The sequence below is a fragment of the Schistocerca serialis genome, chromosome 3 (assembly GCF_023864345.2).
Source record: "Schistocerca serialis cubense isolate TAMUIC-IGC-003099 chromosome 3, iqSchSeri2.2, whole genome shotgun sequence".
Classification (NCBI taxonomy): domain Eukaryota; kingdom Metazoa; phylum Arthropoda; class Insecta; order Orthoptera; family Acrididae; genus Schistocerca; species Schistocerca serialis.
The window spans coordinates 204151371-204163799 of record NC_064640.1 but is presented as its reverse complement, the minus strand read 5'-3'; the positions used below and the strand labels follow the sequence as shown (position 1 = coordinate 204163799).

The 12429-nt window shown below is 43.2% G+C and overlaps 1 protein-coding gene across 1 annotated transcript in view; it reads right to left on the bottom strand.

Annotated features, from left to right (window-relative positions):
• The window catches only part of LOC126470747 (homeobox protein GBX-2-like), a 466454-nt gene that overhangs the window by 390371 nt on the left and 63654 nt on the right, over nt 1-12429 (bottom strand). The gene's annotated exons all lie outside the window — the stretch shown is intronic.

Below are 12429 nucleotides of genomic sequence, written 5' to 3'. Positions count from 1 at the left end.
GCGGCTCCGGCCAAAGAAAACCATCACAACGACCGGGAGAGTGGTGTGCTGACCACACGCCCCTCCTATCCGCATCCTCAGTTGAGGATGACACGGCGGTCGGATGGTCCCGATGGGCCGCTCGTGGCCTGAAGACGGAGTGCAGTGCATTTGTCTTCTGAGTTTTGTAACACTTGTTATGTGGTATTTGTAGCTTTGTGAGGTTGATTTCCTCTACGAGTAGGGGTTAATTTGAGTCCAGTTACCTACATGCACCTGATGGACACTAACGCCTCCACTTCCCGCTTAGTCACACATGTATATTTCTAAACGGCTACAACGATCGCCCCGGTACCCGATCCCAGTTGCAGGTTGGCTATCTAACGCCTTCCATGAGCAGATTAAGATTCGATGTTAAGAATTTCATATAAGTATTAACCGAGTTTAAAAATATATAAATCTATTCATTAAAAAAGTATAATTTTACGTTAATGCTTTAAGACAGGTATTCGAGTATTTAAGTTATAAACTTTGGGAATATCCTGGGGCAGCGTAGCTTCATGCACGTAAGTTACCCAGACTATATTCATTCATTATTTGAGAATGAGAGCACTTAACAACTTCAGTCAAACTTTACATATAATATCATAGCGTTTAGAAATATTTCTCGGTGACACCGCAACAAAATAAAGAAAAGGAAAAACATTATCGGTTGGCACATTCTCGCTGCTCATGCAGTAAAATTTCAGTATCAATCATGACGTTTGAATTTAGTACTTCTTTACTAAATATTTCCAACAAATTTTTCAAACTGTATCCACATCAGCGACTGAATATATCTGCCATATTATATCATTGTGCGACGCAAAGTTCAGGGCATAAGACGTCATAAAAATTGAGATGCGGAAAAATAAGATTTTCTTAAAACGAAGCACAAATTGCCCTGACTATATTCATCCAGGGTTTGATAATGAAAGCTCATTGCGACTTTCAACAAATTTTAAACACAATTTTAAACCATTTCTTAACTTATTCTCACTTACAGCTACACAAAGTAATGATAGACAAATTAGTGTTTACTAGATGTTCGTAAGCCATGTGGTAAAATTTTAGTTTTGCGTCGTCAGTCTTAGAAGTTTTAAACGCTTAATATCAAATGTTTAACACAGTAACTCATTTGTAAAGTAATCAGAGATTTGAAGCTTTCTTTAAACAATCAGTGGTGCCATGGGTGGAGGGGGTTATTGGTTTAATCAGAATTTCGTGGGTGCTTCGTATACTGTGAGCTGATGTGATGACGCCAGCTTGAGGGAGGGCTGATCCACTGGCAGCGACAGTGGCTCAGCCATTCTTAAGGGCAGGAGGGAGGGGGACTTTCCAGTTTGTTACAATATTAATGTGCTGTTTCCACTAGGTTATGATGGACAATGTGACTAATTTTACGACGGCAATCAAGTAATTTTTAACGTTTGTCGCTATCGAATTATGACATGTACTTTGCTTTTCTTTAATAGAACTACACTATGTGATCAAAAGTATCCGGACACCTGGCTGAAAATGACTTACAATTCGTCGCGCCCTCCATCGGTAATTCCGGAATTCAACATGGTGTTGACCCATCCCTTGCCTTGATGAGAGCTTCCACTCTCGCAGGCATACGTTCAATCAAGCGCTGGAAGGTTTCTTGGGGAGTGGCAGCCATTCTTCACAGAGTGTTGCACTGAGGAGAGGTATTGATGTCGGTCGGTGAGGCCTGGCACGAAGACGGATTTCCAAAATATCCCAAAGGTTTTCTATAGGATTCAGGTCAGGACTCTGTGCAGGCCAGTCAATTACAGGCCGTGCATTATGAACAGGAGCTCGATCATGTTGAAAGATGCAATCGCCATCCCCGAATTGCTCTTCATGAGTGGGAAGCAAGAACGCGCTTAAAACATCAATGTAGCCCTGTGCTGTGATAGTGTCACGCAAAACAACAAGGGGTGCAAGCCACCTTCATGAAAACCACCACCACACCATAACACCACCGCCTCCGAATTTTACTGTTGGCACTACACACGCTGGCAGATGACGTTCACCGGGCATTCTCCATACCCACACCCTGCCATCGGATCGCCACATTTTGTACCGTGATTCGTCACTCCACACAACGTTTTTCCACTGTTCAGTCGTCCAATGTTTACACTCCATACACCAAGCGAGGTGTCGTTTGGCATTTACCGGCGTGATGTGTGGCTTATGAGCGGCCGCTCGACCATGAAATTCAAGTTTTCTCACGTCCAGCTTAACTGTCATAGTACTTGCAGTGAACACTGATGCCGTTTGGAATTCCTGTGTGATGGTCTGGTTACATGTCTGCCTATTATACGTTACGACCCTCTTTAACTGTCAGCGGTCTCTGTCGGCCAACAGACGAGGTCGGCCTGTACGCTTTCGTGCTTTACCTGTCCCTTCACGTTTCCACTTCACTATCACATCGGAAACAGTGGACCTAGGGATGTTTAGGAGTGTGGAAGTCTCGCGTACAGAAGTATGACACAAGTGACCTTACCACGTTCGAAGTCCGTGAGTTCCTCGGAGCGCCCCATTCTGTTCTCTCACGATGTCTAATGGCTACTGAGGTCACTGATATGGAGCACCTGGCAGTAGGTGGCAGCACAATTCACCTAATGCGAAAAACGTATTTTTTGGGGGGCGTCCAGATACTTTCGATCACACAGTGTATAAGGATTTTTCTGTGCCACTAAAAACAGGCTTCGAAGAAGCATGGTTGAACTTTATTAAATAACAGCAAGACCACAGCATCGCAATCCACTGTCCAGCCGTCAGGACAAGAAGTCTAACAAATGTCTAACCTATTGAACCAAATGCAAGCAAACGCTTACCTCAGGTACGTTTTGCGTCCTCATTATTATCAGAGTCATATCGAGTGCTGAAAATGTTAACCTTAGGCACTGCTGTATCCCACAAAATGATTCCTGGCGTGCAGTACTGCACGTTGCATCTCATCTGGAATCCTGGCAGCACAGACGCGCATTCTACGACATTTCTTGTCTTCGTTAGTCGTCTGTGTTTCCTTCTAGACCTCTTGTTTTAATTTTCACCGCATATTAAAGTCCACAAGTGTTAAATCTGGTGAGCATCCATGCTATTTTTTATTTCCCAAAGCACCGACGCAACGCTCTCCAGATGGCCTGCTAAGAGGGTCTATAATTATCTGTGCGGAATGAGTGGACATCCGTCATGTTTCTGCCACACTGATTGCCTTATGTTCTGTGTATAACAATGATTATGCGATTTCTAAATCGTACGAAATTTCTGAGTTCGGTCGTGAAATACGAAATTCATGGTATTTGTGTAACTATTTATGAAATTATACCCTTTTCACAAATCTGTTTACAATGTTATTAAACATATTTGCGAATTATTATGTGTATGAAAACCAGTGAAAAATTTTGTCAGCCTACAGATTTCACCTTACAAAGAGATTTTGTATCTATGAAAAATGTAGTTTCTTTTTATTTGCTGTGTATCATTCTATATTATACATATTACACAACTAATGCAACGTGCAACTGATTATTTTCCAAATTTAATTTATATAATTACGAACGTTATCCACTAAACTAAGAACCATCAGTATATTTCAAAGACACAGTCAGTATCTGTAAAAACAGTTTATTGTGACATAAAATCTTGAGGTAAACCAAACTTGTGAAGTTGAATTATCAAACAATTTCCATTACCATTTTTATTCCCAGATTTTCGTACGTATAGAAAAAACACAAGTATATTTAGATTCATACTGGCTGTAAAATCAGATGTTATGGTATTCCTCAATTTGACCAAACAACTTCTAGAACATTTTGGGAAAACATGATGTGCTACATAGAAATGAATGCACGCCAAATCAGTTAGTCTGCGTTTAGACTGTCATCAGGCGGCTATCAGTTGTCAGTCTAGCTGTGATATGTACTAACTCGTACTGTACATAAGGAACGTCTTTTATTTACGAAAATTGTTACGCAAATCGTTCTCGTGTGTGTAAAAACATGTATGAAGTGCTTCATTTATGTTACTTCATGAAAATGTGAAATAACATGGGAAGAAATTGTATGAAATATTGTTTTCACTGGAGAGTAATAACTGTGGACCATATCAGCTCCGAGCAAAATGACAGGTATTGGATTTTTACAAGGAGCATACGAATATATCCATCAAATTTTAGTAGTGAATGTCCATACTTTCTGTTTCATCAAAATGAACTGAATTAGCCATTAGTATAACTAAAAAAGTACCTAATATCTGTAAATAACTGCTTAAACTTTTGTAATCTTGGAAAGTAGGCCAATTCACGTGGGATGGTTCGTCCAAGATGTTACCAGCGGGAAAGCACTGCTGTCGGTGTACAAAGAAGGCGAAGATGTTCCTCTTTAATAGACTGACAGAAAAGTGGGAAACTAAATGCCTCCATTTGCATTCCGCCATCCTCACCAAAAGTTTGCCTTATGAACATGTTCGGGCTCTTTTATCACAGAACATTGTAAATCATTTTACCCAGTCTCTCTTTGTAGTTAAACCATCACACTCAGCGTCTCCATCTCACTGCCGCAGTCTATTACGTCTCTCTCCCATTCTCTCCTTTCTCTCCTATTGATTTACAGTATATCCCACTGCCACTGTATCCTGTCTCACTTACACTGTTTCCTTCTCTCTTTCTTTCAAACTACCACTGTCACCACCATACCTAGGCAACTCAAAAATGTTGGGGGGGGGGGGGGGGGGGGGGAGGGAGGAGAAGTTCAGCTTATTTTTCTCCTATGCTCACGTGTTTAAAATTTCGTTCCAAAATGCGCTCTTCTCTATATTGACAAGTTAAAGCCTGCCGGCCGGCCACTGTGGTCGAGCGGTTCTAGGCGCGGCTGCTACGGTCGCAGGTTCGAATCCTGCCTCGGGCATGGATGTGTGTGATGTCCTTAGGTTAGTTAGGTTTAAGTAGTTCTAAGTCTAGGGGACTGATGACAGATGTGAGGTCCCATAGTGCTTAGAGCCATTTGAACCATTTTTAAAGTCCGCCCGTCTCGAAGGGTTCAGACCCCCAAGCCTATATAGGCCTCAATTCATCTGTATTTTTTATTGCACTGTTCCTCTCTTTCTTTTGCTCCCAGTGCTCCTACCTCCACCCATCTCCCTTTCTCTTTCCCTCCCACTGCCACTGTTTCCCCTCTCTTCCACCATCACTGCCTCACTGCTACTCTCTTCCAGTACAACAAAGGTAGAATATGTTGTCATACCAAATATTTTGGTGAGGACTGAGGCAACTAGTCCCCCACTTCCCCGTCAGAGTATTTATAGAGGTTCGTATTCGCCGTGTTTGTGCTCCAGCAGCAGCGTTCTCCCGCTGGTTCCCTTTCTTTCGCTGACACAGCAGGGTGTGCTGCTTATATTATACGAATTCTATAGGCGAGCAAAGTTTTGACAATTTATTTATTTATATACTAAGATGGTATCTGTTCTTTCGGACATGTCCGAAAGAACATGGCTCTGAGCACTATGAGACTCAACTGCTGTGGTCATAAGTCCCCTAGAACTTAGAACTACTTAAACCTAACTAACCTAAGGACATCACACACATCCATGCCCGAGGCAGGATTCGAACCTGCGACCGTAGCGCCGAAAGAACAGACACCATCGGTGACCAAGCAGCTCGTTAGAATGAAATTACAATGAAATGAACACCCTTTGCTGCTTACAGGCGTTGACATACGTCAACGGGGACAGATGAAAGTGTGTGTCCCGACCGGGACTCGAAACCGGGATCTCCTGCTTACATGGAAGACGCTCTATCCATCTGAGCCAGCGAGGACACAGAGGATAGCGCGACTGCAGGTATTTATCTCTGGCACGCCTCCCGCGAAACCCACATTCTCAACGTATTGTCCCGCACTACATTCGTAGTGCCCCGCCCATTATACTCATTACACGCGTCGCGTTGCCGATTCCCGTAAGAGTTCGCGCCCTGTTTGTGCATTCGCACAGAAGAAGAAGATGGTCAAGTGCCCGGTGAGCCTTAACTATATATATACTAAGATGGTATCTGTTCTTTCGGCCACTTGACAATCTTCTTCTTCTGTGCGAATGCACAAACAGTGCCCGAACTCTTATGGGAATCGGCAACGCGCCGCGAGTAATGAGTATAATGGGCGGGGGCACTACGAATGTAGTGCGGGACAATACGTTGAGAATGTGGGTTTCGCGGGAGGCGTGCCAGAGATAAATCCCAGCAGTCGCGCTATGCTCCTTGTCCTCGCTGGCTCAGATGGATAGAGCGTCTTCCATGTAAGCAGGAGATCCCGGGTTCGAGTCCCGGTCGGATCACACATTTTCATCTGTTCCCGTTGACATATTCAACGCCTGTAAGCAGCATTGTAATTTATTTATTCATTTCGACACATTTATGTACTTCGACACACATAACCACAAATAAGTACCGCACGTATAACATAAAGCTAATAGAAAATCAAAGTTCCTGGCAGATTAAAACTGTGTGCCCGACCGAGACTCGAACTCAGGACCTTTGCCTTTCGCCGGCAAGTGCTCTACCATCTGAGCTACCGAAGCACGACTCACGCACACTCCTCACAGCTTTACTTCTGCCAGTATCTCGTCTCCTACCTTCCAAACTTTACAGAAGCTCTCCTGTGAACCTTGCAGAACTAGCACTCCTGAAAGAAAGGATACTGCGGAGACATGGCTTAGTTCTGCAAGGTTCACAGGAGAGCTTCTGTAAAGTTTGGAAGGTAGGAGACGAGATACTGGCAGAAGTAAAGCTGTGAGGAGTGTGCGTGAGTCGTGCTTCGGTAGCTCAGATGGTAGAGCACTTGCCGGCGAAAGGCAAAGGTCCTGAGTTCGAGTCTCGGTCGGGCACACAGTTTTAATCTGCCAGGAAGTTTCATATCAGCGCACACTCCGCTCATTCTAATAGAAAATCGTTTCCTTGTTTTTTGGATACTTTGCTCCTCGACCGCAATTCATCGAAAACACCAGGCTACCATTTGTGTCTTAAAAGAGTAAAAGTGTTATTAGAAATATTTTACTGAATTTACAGTCTTCCCAATTTTAAATAGTTTTTACGAGTAATTTTTAAGTCCTTTACAAGCATGTTAAGACCCTTTCCAACCATTACATTTTACTTCAGTTCCACTTTCGGCATATTTGTCATAGAACTTTACTTGTGAAAAATACTGACTATAAACATAGTTTGGTGACCCCAGATGACACTAGAGCCCTTGCCATTTGTACACTATATCAGTTAAAACTACATTTCCACCTCAACCAGATAGTATATGCATATTTTACGTGTATAAGTACGGTGGCTTTGAACCTCTGAATCACAGTAACAGTTAATGATATCTAAAAAAGTTTCAACGTTACCCGAGGACACCATCTTAAAAACAAATGATAAAAATTTCAACGATTTGTCATAAACAGAAATTATATAAGTGGTCATCCCCACAACTAGCACCTTTGGTACCTAAAAATAGTGGTTTTTCGATATCTTGATAACGGATACAGATTTTAGAAAAATGGAAAAATGGTGTTTCTAGATAAATTTCTAAAGAATATACAGTAAAAATTTGAGCCATTACTTATGGTTAGTTATTTAAATAACTGCGGCTCACTGTGCAAAACGGCTACAAACCTGTTTTTGCTGTTTTCTGTATAAGTACTATAACTTTGAATCTCTGAATCTCCGTAACGCATTATGATATATAAAAAAGTTTCCAACTTCCCCGAGCCTATCATATTAAGAACATTTGGTAAAAATTTCGACGATCTGCTATTGTTGTTGTTTGTGGTGTTGTTGTTGAGATATTCAGTCCGAAGAATGGTTTGATGCAGCTCTCCATGCTATTCTAGCCTGTGCAAGCCTCTTCACCTCTGAATAACTACTGCAACCCACATCGTTCTGAATCTGCTTACTATACTCAGCTCGTGGTCTCCCTCTACGATTTTTACCCCCAACACTTCCCTCCGGCACTAAATTGGTGATCCTTGGATGCCTCAGAATATGCCCTATTAACTGATCTCTTCTTCTAATTAGATTGTGCCCCAAACCTCTTTACTCCCCAATTCTATTCAGTAGTGTCTCATTAGTCACGTGACATATCCATTCTTCTGTAGCGCCACAATTCAAAAGCTTCTATTGTTTTCTGGACTGAACACTTTATCGCCCATATTTCACTACCATACATGGCTACGCTCCATACAATTACTTTCAGAAAAGACTTCCTGACATATGAGTCTATGTTCGATGTCAATAAATTTCTCTTCTTGAGAAACGCTTTGCTTGCCATATCCTCTCTACTTCGGCCATCAGTTATTTTTCTGCCCAAATAGCAAAACTCTTCTACTACATTAATCGCCTCGTTTCCTAATATAATTCGCTCAGCATCACCTGATTGAATTTGACTACATTCCATTGCCCTTGTTTTGCTTTTGGTGATATTCATCTTATATCACCCTTTCAAGACCCTGTCCATTCCATTCAACTGTTCTTCCAAGTCCTTTGCTGTCTCTGACAGAATTACAATGTCATCAGCAAACCTCAGAGCTTTTATTTCTTCTCCCTGGACTTTAATTCCTACTCCAAATTTTTCTTTTGTTTCCTTTACTGCTTGGTCAGTATACAGACAATGAGATCGGGGATAGGCTACAACACTGTCTCGCTCTCTTCTCAACCACTGCTTCCCTTTCATGCCCCTCGACTCTTACAACTGCCGTCTGTTTTCAGTACAAGTTGTAAATAGCCTTCTGTTCCCTATATTTTATCTCTACTACCGCCAGAATTTCGATGGGAGTATTCCAGTCAACATTGTCAAAAGCTTTCTCTAAGTCTACAAATGCTATAAACGTCGGTTTGCCTGTCCTTAACCCATCTTCTAAGATAAGTCGTATGGTCAGTATTGCGTCGCGTGACCCTACATTTCACTGGAATCCAAACTTATCTTCCCTGAGGTTGGCTTCTACCAGTTTTTCCATCCTTCTGTAAAGAATTCGTGTTAATATTTTGCAACCGTGACTTATTAAACTAATAGTTCGCTAACATTCACACCTATCAGCACCTGCTGTCTTTGGAATTGGTATTATTATATTCTTTTTTAAGTATGAGGTTAATTCGCCTGTTTCATACATCTAGCTCACCAGGTGGAAGAGTTTTGAAATGGCTGGCTCTCCCAAGGCTGTCAGCAGTTCTAACGGAATGTCATCTAAACCCAGGGCCTTGTTTCGACTTAGGTCTTTCAGTGCTCTGTCAGACTCTTCTCGCAGTATCGTACCTCCCATCTCATTCTCATCCACATCCTCTTCCATTTGTATAATACTGCCTTCTTGTACAGTTCCCTTGTACAAATATTTTATGTTATCTTTCCACATTTGACCTTTGCCTTCGTTGCTTACAGAAATGGCCTATCCCCTCAATAGATACTTTTCGACCCAAAACAGTGATTTTTCGCGGTTTTCTCAGGAATCGACAACGAATAAATGGCGCTTTTATATGCCGTTTAAGGTCCACCCTAGGCCCCACCTAATGCAAGAGAACCAACCGATTTGCTCAATTTTCCTGGGCTGGAGGAAGTGTGTAATGCTTAAATTTTGACCCTTTCTTGTTGGACAGCTACAGTATGTCCGTCCTTCTGACAGGTGTACAAATGGTCTCTGGGACAAGAACTACCCAGAACACTTGACCCATTATCTCTGCTATGAATAGTCCCCTTATATGACCCGCTGTAAAATCCCTTATGAGGGGTTTCTTTCTGCAACTTATTGGTACTCTGCACTGTCGTGCACGGACAGGTATCTCCGACGGACGATTTCGTGTGGGATGCCCCACACGCAACCCGTTGACAGATCAACATCGTTGTTCATCTAATTCTCTTAGTCAGCTAGGATTTTCGACTGATCATCAGAGCGTATTGTGAAGTTTCAAAATGGTTCAAATGGCTCTGAGCACTATGGGCCTTAACATCTCTGGTCATCAGTCCCCTAGAACTTAGAACTACTTAAACCTAACTAACCTAAGGACATCACACAACACCCAGACATCACGAGGCAGAGAAAAACCCTGACCCCGCCGGGAATCGAACCCGGGAACCCGGGCGCGGGAAGCGAGCACGCTACCGCACGGTACCGCACGACCACGAGCTGCGGACTATTGTGAAGTTTTAATTCTCCATTGCTTTGTTGGATCCCAGAATAGTATAGGAAGGTAACACTAAAAATTTGTTAATTCTTCACTGGTGATCCCAGAAGTTAAGCTGCCTGAATCAGCGACCCACAAACTGCAAGCTAGAAGGAAGTGCTGAGCAGGCCAAGCTGAACACGGAAGCGATTGCGACGTGAGGGACTAGGCGAGCGCCCCAATCTGCAAGTGAAGCACAGTGATATCATGGCAACAGACAGAGATCTTCATACTGGTGACAGAGCAGAGTGACACAATAAAACCTAGTTAATAACGCAACAGTAAATATTCAGCCATTGATTCAGCGGAAAAGGGAGTCAGAAAGGAGAAGCTACGAAAGCCTAAAGTCACTAGGAAAGCTAACTGCACGGAAGAACTAGTACACATGTCATTGCTATCACCACAGCAATAGAGTGCACAGAAAGCGCCAGTACAAATACTACGCCTTTCTTAATATCACTCTCAGTTGCAGCAGCCCCATGGTACAGGGGAGGCTATATCAGTCGATCCTGTGCGGACCTAATCGTCTACAATTATCTATGGAGTCGCAAGTCTCACTGTGAGCAGCACCGCCAGCTTTATTGTCATCACTGGTATGGTGCAGAGACCGCTATTAGTCTGCTGGCTACTGGAGGCTTGAATAGCAGGGCCAGGAAGCTGTTGCTGTCCGCCATCGGGAAGGGAAGCCACTGCTGCCTGCCCTGTTCCGGCACCCGACACACTTGCTGCCTGCCTCTGTCTCCTGACTGGAGGCGGTGGCTCACATTCTACTCCACAATGAATACTTCGAGCTGGGCTGGAGAGTGAGTCTCCAGGGTTCACATCCTCAGCGAGAGCACTTCGGAGATCAGCCCGCAGAAGCTGCAGTGCACCACTGTTCAGCGAGAACCGTACATGACTCAGACAGGAAACGTCGTTTAGTGAACTCTTAGAACTGAACAGACAGTTGTTGTAAATTGCATTTGCTATGTACTGTGAAGTTTACCTACGATTATGTACACTTAGCCATTGAGGGCCTCTTTTCTGTTAAATTACATGCAATGTTGCAGACTTCATACTTCAACTAGTCACAAAGATAAATAAATCCTTTTAACTCATTTGTGTGACTCTGTAGCTAATTTGTTTGAGTGTTGTAGAAATTTCTCTCTCCTATCCTGTTATTTTATCATGGGGTATAGCTGTGTAATAGTGGCAGGGAGAAATTGTCTCAGCGGTGTACTGCACCAGAAGCCGTTTCACGAACTCACAAGCTCGGCCTGTGTGGCAACTCGGCCTCCATAGCAGTAGCGACGAGGCCTTTACAAAACTAGTGACGAGGTTTTACACAAGTTTCCTTGGCGCTCTCCAGCATGAACAGATCCTTCATGCCACTGTCTACTTGGTCAGCTCTGACAACCATAATGATATAAGTCGGGACATCTATAGCGTGTAAACAATCTTGCAATCTGCATCACTCTGCAGTTTTCCTGGAGACTACACCGACGGACATGAAATCGCGACACAAAAACTAATTAATGTAGAATAATGAAGTTTCGGGAGTATATTTTTCTAGGTAACTTATTTAATTGATTAACAATGCAAGATCACAGGTTAATGTAAGCGTGTGATAAGCCATTGCAAACGTCAAATGCTAGTACATTAACAGCAGGCCCAACCACCAGAATATTGAATACAAGCATGCATAAATGCATGCATTCTGTAGTACAGGTACCAGACGTCAGTTTCTCGGATAGAGTTTCTTGTATGTTGCACACGGTCGGTCAATACAGGGACGGCTATTGCTGTTTATGGATGACGCTGGAGATTTCGTCCAATGATCTCCCATATTTGCTCAACTGGAGACATATCTGGTGATTGAGCAGGCCAAGGCAACATATCACCACTCTGTAGAACATGTTGGGTTACAACAGTGGTACGTGGGCGAGCATTATCCTGTTAGAAAACACCCACTGCAATGCTGTTCAAAATGGTTCAAATGGCTCTGAGCACTATGGGACTTAACTACTGTGGTCATCAGTCCCCTAGAACTTAAAACTACTTAAACCTAACTAACCTAAGGACATCACACACATCCATGCCCGAGGCAGGATTCGAACCTGCGACCGTAGCAGTCGCGCGGTTCCCGACTGCGCGCCTAGAACCGCTAGACCACCGCGGCCGGCTGCAATGCTGTTCATACATGACAGTACAAGAGGTGGAATCATGAGACT